This window comes from Cotesia glomerata, linkage group LG9 (assembly GCF_020080835.1).
Source record: "Cotesia glomerata isolate CgM1 linkage group LG9, MPM_Cglom_v2.3, whole genome shotgun sequence".
Taxonomy (NCBI): domain Eukaryota; kingdom Metazoa; phylum Arthropoda; class Insecta; order Hymenoptera; family Braconidae; genus Cotesia; species Cotesia glomerata.
This window is the reverse complement of record NC_058166.1, coordinates 3,392,952-3,402,905: the sequence shown is the minus strand read 5'-3', so window position 1 is coordinate 3,402,905 and position 9,954 is coordinate 3,392,952. Positions and strand designations below refer to the sequence as shown.

The 9,954-nt window shown below is 31.3% G+C and overlaps 1 long non-coding RNA gene across 1 annotated transcript; it reads left to right on the top strand.

Moving 5' to 3' along the window:
- Positions 1-1,154: 1,154 nt before the first annotated feature.
- LOC123272090 lies at positions 1,155-4,482 on the top strand. Its single transcript, XR_006511020.1, has 3 exons — positions 1,155-1,186; positions 1,266-1,311; positions 4,427-4,482. It is a non-coding gene; the product is annotated as an uncharacterized LOC123272090 (long non-coding RNA).
- The last annotated feature ends 5,472 nt before the right edge of the window (positions 4,483-9,954 follow it).

The window sequence follows — 9,954 nt, the reverse complement described above, 5'->3', positions numbered from 1 at the left end:
TGGTCAAGTCAGCACTTACCTGGTTCCTGGTCGGAGACGAGGTAGGAGTTCCTTGGTAATCTTCCTGGTGAATGGTCTTCTACTAGGAAGGTTTTTACCACTGGGAAACTTGGTTGTTCTTTTCCGTCAATAATAATTGCTTTTAACAATTTTTTGACTAGTCTTGCCAAGTGAGAATTTCTCGCCACCTAGTAGCATATTTAAAACTACATAAATCGGAAAAATCTTCTAAGTTCTTTTCCGATTTATTCAAAAATGAATTTGATTTTGCCGAAATATCTGTTAACAGATTCACTCATTACATCTTTTTTTTTTAACAGATTTTATTTCCATACTAATCCTGGTCAGGAATTAGAAAAAATAATTATTTCTCAAATAATTATTCTTTCCGATTTATTATTTTCGCCCAATAGTATATTACACATCTAGGGCAGTAAAATAAGAAATGTCTCAGATCACATGTAATTGTTGTCCGAGGCGAAGCCGAGGTCAATAAACATGTGATCTGAGGCTTTCTTATTTACTGCCCGTGGTGTGTATACTATTTTTCTCCTCGACGGAGGCGGAAAGCGGCATTTTCGTTTAGCGCAGCGGAAGGAAAATTGACGCTTTCCGCCCGGAGGTGAGAAAAATAATTATTTCACAATAATTATTTTAACGATTTAATATTTTTACCAATAAATTGATCAATTTTAATTGTGAGGTAAATGTAAGTAAAATAATTTTTGTTCTTCTATAGAACAAAAATTTCCGTTACAGTGATCGGCTTTTAACATTTCTCAAACTATACTCTACCAGCGACAAGTTTATGGCTATTACGCCACCTGTCGAGTGCCATCGAACTACACATTTCAAACTCGCTCGCTGTCTTGCTCGCACTCATACTCATGACCATCATAATCATTCAAATATTAATTTTACAATTAGAACAATTGAGTTCACGAATTAAAAATATTTGACATAAATAATACTGGACTAGTTTCAACATAAATTAGAAATTAAATTACGCTCGTAATTAATAGAATGATAAGTGTCACTATATAAGACATATTACAAAAATCTATTACAGTATTTGATTGAATGCCTCAATAATCGAAACTACTTTTCGAATTCGAAGAATAAATATATAATGGCGTCTTTTGCAGTAAATTTGATGGTATTAGTAATTGTAGTGGTGTTTAAATTGGTAAGTGACTGTTTGATATATTTCTTTGGAATACATAGTTGATAAGTAAGTGATCATTAATAGCTTTTGTAATTGACAGGTTCAATCTGAATTTCTGAATGAAATCCCTGATAGTGGATCAAGAAGTAAGTAAAGACTAAATTGATTTATTGTAGAAATTAACAAAAAATTTCCCTTTATGTAGAAACAACATTTTTTTAACTTCCCGCTAATAAAATTGAAAATTTTCAAAAATCGGGAAGTTATTGGTTTTACCCCGTTTTTCGAAAATCGAGTTTTCATCAGATCTCAACGTTTTGAGGTCCTAGGAAGCTTTCCTGATTATTCCCGCGAGGGTGTCACTATGTCTGTATGTGTGTGTGTGTGTGTGTGTGTGTGTGTGTGTGTGTGTGTGTGTGTGTGTGTGTGTGTGTGTGTGTGTGTGTGTGTGTGTGTGTGTGTGTGTGTGTGTGTGTGTGTGTGTGTGTGTGTGTGTGTGTGTGTGAGTGTATGTAAACCTCTTATAACTTTTTAACGGTTGAACCGATTTCGTCGCGGTTGGTGCCATTCGAAAGGGCTTCGCCAAACTTAGATTTTCTGTTAATTTGAACCGATTCGGACCGATAGATTTTGAGAAACTTGGAGAAATCTAAAAAAAAGTAGGAAAAAAAATTTTTTCTGAAGTGGTTTTTTTAGGATAACATTTAAACGGCTCGATCGATCGATTCCAAAAACTAATCAGCTCTCAACCTTGAAAAACCACGTCTATCGCCGCTAATACGGTCAAAATCGGTTGATTCGTTCGAGAGATATCGTGAACGAAAGAAAACCGAAAAAAGTATTTTTTCAGAGTTACTCCGAAATTTCTAGTTTGACCAATTGAAACTTAGAAATTATTTATAAGGCTTAAAAAACTACGTAGAATGCCGCCAACCGCGTAAAAATCGGTTCATTCATTCAAAAGTTATTGCGGTATGAACATTCAAAAAATAGTGTTCTATGAAACTTCTATCAGACTTTTGAGCTCAAAGAGCTCAAAAGCATAGAAAAGGTATCTTTTTGAGCTCGAAGAGCTCTAAAGATGGCCTTTAGGGTCAACCGTTTTCCTAATTTTTTATTAAGATAAAAGCCTCCATTATTGAAACTATAAGAGTGATCATGAATAATTGAATTTTTTTATTGTGCTTCAAATCAAAATTTTCAACTTTTTTTTTTATAGGACACTTTAATCATTGTTTTTGCTTATATAATTTAATTAATTACTTTTAATAGCAATAAATTTAATAATTATTATATCAAATTAAAACCAACAGGTCGAATTTAAGCATTATTGACAGCACAAAAAATTCAAAGAGCCGATTATTGACATACCATTAACCCTATTATTGACAGGTCTTTTATTACAGTTGAATTTATATTAACAATAATTATTTTTACTACCCGGGTCCAAAAATTTAATCAGTTTTATGATAAATGAAAATTTTTAATATTTTTCATTCAATTTAATTTTATTATGTATATCTATTTTATATAAGAATTTAATCTGTTTCAGCCCGTATACTATTTCCAATTCAAACTCATTTTAGGCGATTTTTAATGTTATAATAAAATAGTTTTCTATTGTTTCAAGATCTAAATCAGACGTTTTTTGTCACAATTATTTAGCTGGTTTTGATCGCATCAAGGTCAAAAACAGACCAAAACGTTCCATAATTTTTAGTCGGTTTTTGATCGCCTGTAGATCAAAAACAGACCTTTTTCGAAATAGATAGTAATAATAATAATAAAAATAATAATAATATATTTGTTTATTATTATTTTATTCATGTCCTCGAAGATCCTCTACAGGACACAGCTTTTCATTCTCTGAAACTGAAATAGTGACTATTCACTATTTCGTAGTGCAATGTATACCAAACGGTATTCTTCGCATTACCAAATAGTCAATACCGCTCATTAAATGATGCGTGAAAGTATAAAGTTTAATATTAATCTTTTCATCTTATCAACATTTTAATCTTGTCGATGTATTCATATTGTGTTTAATATCAATAATTAGAAAACCCTAGATTTAGATCCAATGAAACGATGAGAAATATTTTACGTATGTTAATAAAAATTTATTAGTTATCACTGCAACTAATACTCAAGATACAAAACTTTTATAATCCATGAAATGTTAAGCTATGACAAATAAATATGACAGATGTAAGATTATGATCAACGATCAGTTTGTAAAACAAGAGAGTGCATGAATGTATTATAAATTAATTTATTTCTCCAAACAAAAACAGTATAAGATTTCATATTGAATTTGAAAACAATACATAAAGTCTATCTACAAATTAAATAGACTAAAAACCGATCAAACTTTTAAAACTTTTTAGTCTCATTAGATTAGAAACAACATAAAATATTCATAGCTGCTCAATTATTTTACTAAAAAGTTATTTAGACTTAAAACAGATCGAAAATAATTTGAATAGTAGACCAAATACAGATGAAAATGTTTTTAAAAGTTCAAATACAGATCAATAAGTTCAAATGCAGATCATTTAGCTTAAAATCAGTTTAAATTTTTCGACCCGAGTAACTAATGCAAAACTATCAATAATTTTTATTATTTAAAAATTTGTTTAAGACCTAGCGTTTGTATATTTTTTACCAGGTTTTTTTAGCAATTTTTTTTAGTCTCAAGTACTTTGATTCTTATAAAATCACATGACAGTATGTAAACATCAATACGTTGAGATGTCTGTTGAGGGGGTTAGGTTACTTTACATTATGGCCTATGTCGTTAGTTGACGCAAGTTAATTTTTGTGTCCCCATCATTGATATCCGCTATTTTAAAATTAATTTTCACACTATAAAGTTCAAATAAATGATTATATGGTTATTTAGACTATAAATAATCTAAAATAATTTTAAGCAATGCAATTACATAAAAAAATATTGAAAAATCTGGATTTGAAAATAAGGTTTTTCTTAAGGATATTGTTTAGAAATTACAAACGTATAAGCAGTTTTGGTCTACTTGAAAAAATGAACGTTTTTGCGGTAAATAGTTTATACCTTGGAATTAAATTTTACTATTTTTTAATTTCAAAAATATGCAAAATTTTCATGAAATATCAACAATTGTGATTATTAACGGATTTTAATAATGAAATAATAAAATTAAATATGGTGTCAATAGTGGGGACTTTTACCTTATATAGATTTAATACCTTGAGTATTAGATTAACACTTTTAATGTGTAGATATTCAGTATGAAATGGGAGTCATCAATTTTCCTAGAAGACATGCACGTTCACTGGATTATGAGAATATTAATTTACAATTCAACGCTTACGGTGAAACAATAAATTTGAATCTTCGAAACGTATCACGTTTTCTCTACGGTCCAAATACTCCTGTTCACAAAATCTTCACAGATAAGCAACAGCCAGTCATTATGGCTCAAAATGTAATTTTCCGATCGATGTTTTTCAAAAAACAGTAAAAATCTAATCTTAAATTAAATTAATTCATCAATAACTTATATTTTAGGGGGAACCCATCGCGTATCAAAGGACTATATACGAAGACCTCGATCATTTTGCGACTTTCACCGTTGATACTTTTCCCAATGGATCAAGGATTATACAAGTAAATTTTGTAAATTTTCTTGTTAGATTAATTACTGAGAAAATTCTTGTTTATGTTTTTAGAGCGCGAATATTGGAACTTCAAACTTAACAATATTCCCAGCTCCATTGCAATATTTACAACAACCATCCCGTGTGTTGAGCGTTGGAAACGGTCTGTCCAATCAATACATATTTTATCGATCTAATGATTTGATAACTGTGAACATTGATGGTAAGTAGTTTTTTAAAGCCAATTTTATGAGAAAATAGTGTTTTTAAAAAATTGTTTCTTCAAGGAAGCATCTATCTTGATGTTCAAATCACGGAAAATAGTAAACGGTAATAAATAATAGTTGATTTATAATGAGTAATGATCAACTGGAAAAAATTACCATTTTAAACAGTAAAATCATGATTTTAATAATTACTTTATAATATCTATTATTTAAATGCTACAATTTATTCTTTACATGGAAGAAAATACTATTTCAAACAGTAATATTCGCTATGTAAAAGTTGACAATGTTAAAGTATAATAATTAAGAATTTTGACTTTGATATTTATCATTTCGTACCTAAACAATGATCGCATGATATGTAAAAAATATAAAATACAGTTACTTAATTTTTATACAAGCAACGTCAATATTTACAAAGTAAAATGGTAAATTTTAAACGCAACGCTAAAAATCAAACTATAATTATTGATTTGCTTAGACTGGTTAAATATATATTTTAAGAGTAGAATTTTTACTGTTTCAAATGTTAAATTCTTCGAGTGTGAAACCTTCCCCTTCTCCTGATAGTATAGCCCTCGCGATCCTATGGTCACTCTGGAATCACTCTTTTCGTATCATTTTGAGCTCTCTGAGCTCAAAACTTTTATCAAAGTTTGATGAAACACAATTTTTTGAATTTTCAAACTGCTATAACTTTTGAATGAATCAACCGATTTTCACGAAATTGGCGGCGATCGACGTAGTTTTTTGAGCTCTATAGAAAATTTAGAACAAAAAAAATTGATCTGATGAAACATTTCCGAGTTAATACAAAAAAACACTTTTTTCGATTTTTCCGACAACGATATCTCACGAATGCATCAACCGATTCTGACGCACTTGGTGGCGATCGATGCGGGTTTTTAAGGTTAAGAGCTGAATAGTTTTTGAGGTCGATCGGTTCAGCCGATTCGGAGATATTTTGAAAAAATGAAAAAAAAAATGAAAAAAAAACTATTTTTTTTCACTTTTTTTTGCAATTTCTCGAAATCTACCGGTCCGAATTGGTTCCATTTCACAGGAAATCTAAGTTTGGCGAAGCCCTTTCGAATGACACCAACTGCAATCAAGTCGGTCAAGCTGTTCAGAAGTTACAAGAGGTTAACATACACACACATACACACACCCACAAATACATACATACAGACGTACGGACATCATCGTAAAAATAGTCAAGAAAGCTTTTTAGGGCTTCAAAATGTCGAGATCTGTTGAAACCTCGATTTTTGCAAAACGGAATAAAACTAATAACTTCCCGATTTTTGGAAAATTGTTGATTTTCTTAGCGGGAAGTTAAAAATTCCCGAAAATCACCTATTTTTTCGATCCCCACAGTGGCTATCCCTCTTAAGTTTTGTAATATTTACATTTGTGCCACCCCGATGTCTGCTGTACTGTTCGAAACTATTAAAATTAATAGGAACCCGAGTGAATTTTACAGTTTACTTTTATCCGTGTAGTTTAACAAATTTTACACCTATATTTATGTTTTTTTGGCGCTCGAATTCAAAATCAATTAACGACAATTTTCAGTTAAAATACCATCGAATATAGTACCAGTAACACAACCGCCAAATTATAGAGTGGTTCAAATACCACATACTCTGTACATAGAAATTCTAATCATAGTTGACTATCCACTGTTAAATAAAATTGGGCCAGATACCATCATAAGTTATCTTATAACCTTTTGGAACCAAGTCGATATACTGTATCGAGTGTTAAGTCAACCGCTCTATAAAATAAACATCGCTGGAATTGTGATACCTCAGGTAAGTCCTTTAAACTATTATATAATTCGTTGACTAAATAACATTTGTTGCACGTCGCAACATGTGCTATTACAATTCTTTGTATTTTTCGGCAAAAGCGATTATACTGTCCTAATCTATATCGTATTTTCCCGCTATTTAGGACGGAGAAACCCTTGGTTATTTCTACAAGGATCCTACCTACGGGTGGATTTCCCAAAACTTCGAATTCAAAGGTTTTCTGTCTAACAGCGCTAAATGGTTGTATAAACATCAAAAATTTTTTCCTTTAGGCAGTTACGATATTGCAGTTACTATGACATCGTAAGAATTTATAATGGCTTTTTACTAATCAATTGTATAAGTAAGAATTAAATTCATACGCATCATTCAAAATTTTTAGACGAAAAGATCCTGTGAAATGGACACCGCTGGGATACAAAAGTAGTGCTGGTGTCTCATATTTGGGGAAAGTATGTCAGATCAATCACTATTCCAAAGAAATTCATAACACGGCTATAGTTTTTGACGATGGATCTTTTGCTGGTATTCCCATAGCTGCTCATGAAGTCGGACATTTGTAATTATTTTATTCTTGATTGGTTTTTCTACTCCCTTCTACTCATGAATTAAAAAATCACTATATTTTTCTTATGACAGACTTGGCGCTAATCATGATAATAGGCCCCCTTGCAGCGACACAGATGGATTCATAATGGCATCTTTTGTTAGTCAAACTTCAAATCGATTCAAATGGTCACCATGTTCAATAAAGGATTTTAAAACATTTTTAAGGTAAATATATCATTGATTCATCAATTCAATTATAGAACAAATTAGAGATTTTTTTATCATGATGATCTTTATCGAGACACTAGATTAAAGTTGTTGAATTATCTTACTATCAGCCCTTGAGGAGGTTCGAGCGTAACTTATGAGTCAAAATAATGTTTAAATTATTTTTTTACTTTCAGTCTTTCCAACGTTCGTCAAAATTCTTTATCTTAATTTAAAATAATTTGAACAATTTAATAAATGATGATTTTTACTTATTTATTACTTGCGGGATTAAATAAACAGATTTGGCAACAGCGCGTTTGTTTATACCCATTACAGAGACGTGCATGGGTGTTTGAGTTAAATATTTCTCTCTCTGTAACTATATTTCTATCCTTTTCTTTGTTCTCAGCTGCTGACGTGACATTGCCAAATCTTTATTCGAATAAATAGCTGACGATAAACGAGTTAAGGTAGTACTACCGGTTTTAGAATTTGTGTTCAGAATTTAATGAAATTTGGCATATTGGTACTTTATAATATCATAATTAAGCAGTAAAATTTTTGGAAGCCTGGCGAGTCCTGAAAAAAAGATATTAATATTTATATATTTTTGCCTTTACCATTGATCCTTATGGAAAATCAAAGACTTTGTTTTATTTCACAAAACTGGACGTTCAGATTCTTATAAAAATTAAGACAACGAGAGAAAATAACATCTAGAACATATTTAATAATAATCAGTATGGTTTCCGAAAATATGAGAATATTTATTAATAAAAAACATTCAAAATTTATCTTTGTCTCTCTTTCTCCAACATGATTTAGTATAGCGAAATCTACTACGTTAATCAAATAAGGTTAGGTTTTGGGATTTGACTCTTGTGGTAACGGTAGTACTACCTTAAAAACATAAAGTTTAACTTTAAATATTTCAAAAATTATATTGTTAAAATATTACTATTAAATTTTTAACTTCCCGCTAAGAAAATTGAAAATTTTCAAAAATCGGGAAGTTATTGGTTTTACCCCGTTTTTCGAAAATCGAGTTTTCATCAGATCTCGACGTTTTGAGGTCCTAGGAAGCTTTCCTGACTATTCCCGCGAGGGTGTCACTATGTCTGTATGTATGTGTGTGTGTGTGTGTGTGTGTGTGTGTGTGTGTGTGTGTGTGTGTGTGTGTGTGTGTGTGTGTGTGTGTGTGTGTGTGTGTGTGTGTGTGTGTGTGTGTGTGTGTGTGTGTGTGTGTGTGTGTGTGTGTGTGTGTGTGTGTGTGTGTGTGTGTGTGTGTAAGTATGTAAACCTCTTATAACTTTTGAACGGTTGAACCGATTTCGTCGCGGTTGGTGCCATTCGAAAGGGCTTCGCCAAACTTAGATTTTCTGTTAATTTGAACCGATTCGGACCGATAGATTTTGAGAAATTTGGAGAAATCTAAAAAAAAGTAGGAAAAAAAATTTTTTCTGAAGTGGTTTTTTTGGGATAACTTTTAAACGGCTCAACCGATCGATTCCAAAAACTAATCAGCTCTCAACTTTGAAAAACCACGTCGATCGCTGCCAATCCGGTCAAAATCGGTTGATTCGTTCGAGAGATATCGTGAACGAAAGAAAACCGAAAAAAGTGTTTTTTCAGAGTTACTCCGAAATTTCTAGTTTGACCAATTGAAACTTAGAAATTATTTACAAGGCTTAAAAAACTACGTAGAATGCTGCCAACCGCGTAAAAATCGGTTCATTCATTCAAAAGTAATTGCGGCATGAACATTCAAAAAATAGTGTTCTATGAAACTTCTATCAGACTTTTGAGCTCAAAGAGCTCAAAAGCATAGAGAAGGTATCTTTTTGAGCTCGGAGAGCTTAAAACAACACACAGATTGTACTTTTGAGCTCGAAGAGCTCAAAAAAGCGGCCAGGTATTAACGGAATTAGCGGGAAGTTGCAGGGATGGCCTTTAGGGTCAACCGTTTTCCTCATTTTTTTTTATATTTTACAATAATCCAAGTTTCTTGTGTATAGTTTTTTATTCGTTAAAGTTGAGAGGTTAATATTGAAAAAAATAATTCAAGTCTCGATTGAAGTTTGTCCGCCATAAGAGCCTATTTTACAATAATCCAAGTTTCTTGTGTATAGTTTTTTATTCGTTAAAGTTGAGAGGTTAATATTGAAAAATATTATTCAAGTCTCGACTAAAGTTTGTCCGCCATAAGAGCCCGTGTATACATGGAAAAAAGTAAACTGTAATAAATAACAGTCGGTTTATAATAAGTAATGATCAACTACTAAAAATTACCATTTCAAACAGTAAAATCGTGATTTTACTATTCACTATATAATATTTACCATTTAAACGT